Raw genomic sequence first — 1,891 nt, forward strand, 5'->3', positions numbered from 1 at the left:
GGATCAAATCTGTGTCTCTTATGTCTCCTGCATTAGCAGGCGAGTTCTTTACCCCTACTGCCTGGGAAGCCCTAAAAGGAAAGAACTAAGGAAATGATATTAATGACAATTTCAGATACTATGTCAAGATTTGTGATATGAGGATCTTTGGTGAAAATGTCATTTTATATTATTATGGGGCAAGTTTTCAAATTTAGACAACTTTACACATTTTCTATATGGTTGATTTAAAGCCAAAAATTCAAGAGGAGAATGTACCAGTAGAAATTTACTCTGAACACCTGCTTCCATATGACATGGAAGGAGCTTTTATTTAGAATTAAATCTGATCCAGACCACAGATGAAGCAACCACAGGACTACCATTTCTTGTCTGGGGTCTGCAGGTGTGTATTTCAGCTAGGGTCCTACAGCAGAGAGGCTTTCTCTTACTAAGCTTGGGGGTTTTTGTTTAGCTTTTCCTATTACTTGAAGCACTGTGAGTTCCCAGAGAGCACAGAAGTACTTTGCAGAATCTTCTAATTGTAAGGTTGAAATGGTGAGGCTGGATGATTTACGTGATCTCTCAACATTTATAGAGTAACGGCCATCCCTTGTAAGGAAAATCATCTCTCCACTCGGAAGTTGCTTGTACCAAAAAATGTTATAACTGCTCCAACTTGTTTCATACCGACAGTTCAGGGTAACTGACTCCCCAACTCGACTGGATATGTCTAGCTGGTCTTGAATAACTTTCTGGGCTACACTGGATCCTGTGGGGAAAAGCAGAAAACAGAGATGAAACAGTGAATAAAATAATGAAGGAATTAGACTCGTTTAGGACCATCACCCCCCAAAACAAACTGAAATCATAAGATGCTTGGTTTTCTCCCTTCCTCCTTTCCTCCCCAAGTCCCTGTGAAGCATCACATGCCTGTGTGCAGTCCTTTCACCCTGAACACTCGCACCCATGTTTGGGAGCATCCCTACCAGAGAAGGTGAAGGCCAGGAACACCCAGAGCAGGCTGGAGAGCGGCATGAGGCGTGGTTTCCCCTGCACAATTGTGCTCAGCTTTGCCTCAAGCTGAGAGTGTCTTTGTGCCCCTGGCAGCACATATACATATTACCTCAGGTCCTGTGTGACTCCCTCAAACAGGAAGTGGAGTTTGTCATTTACATACGTCATGTGTTCTGTGAATAGATGGGAAAAAAAGTCTGGCTCACCACAAACTTTTACTTTGTTGATTTTTCTTTCACTGGTAATTAAGTTAGGTTGATCCTGAAAGGGGGATTCACAAAAACAATTAGTAATAAAGATTTAATGGACTTGGTGGTATTTGTTTGGTTTATTAAAAAAAAAAAAGATTTGAGCTGAGGGGAATTGAGGAACAAATTAGGTGACATTCACTGATAATTATTCAACACAATAATTTTGCCACTCCATTTAAGACAGTATTTGTTTTTTGTTTTAGAATTTTTTATTAAACTATAGTTGATTTACAGTGTTGTGTTAGCTTCTGCTGTGCAGCAAAATGAAATATCCATCAACAGAGGAGTGGATAGAACATATGTATAACGAAATTGTTGCCGTTATTGTTTAGTTGCTAAGTTGTGTCCCACTGATTTTCAACCCCGTGGACTGTAGCGCTCCAGACTGCTCTGTCCATGGGATTTCCCAGGCAAGAATACTGGAGTGGGGTACCGTTTCCTTCTTCAGAGCTTCTTCCTGACCCAGGGGTCAAACCCGTGTCTCCTGCTTGCAAACGCATTCTTTACCACTGAACCACCAGGGAAACCCATGATGAAACCATTCAGCTATAAAAAAAGAATAAAATAATGCCATTAGCTGCAACATGAACAGATCTAAAATAAAATTTAGTTTAAGCTACAAACCCTTCTTGTAATCTAGTTAC

At 40.5% G+C, this 1,891-nt stretch overlaps 1 pseudogene; it reads right to left on the reverse strand.

The window, feature by feature from the left end:
* Positions 1-398: 398 nt before the first annotated feature.
* On the reverse strand, positions 399-1,017 carry LOC129563466 (T cell receptor delta variable 1 pseudogene; annotated as a pseudogene).
* Positions 1,018-1,891: the final 874 nt, after the last annotated feature.

This window comes from Moschus berezovskii, chromosome 9, assembly GCF_049115385.1.
Source record: "Moschus berezovskii isolate FMDL1 chromosome 9, NW_MosBer_1.0, whole genome shotgun sequence".
Lineage (NCBI taxonomy): Eukaryota > Metazoa > Chordata > Mammalia > Artiodactyla > Moschidae > Moschus > Moschus berezovskii.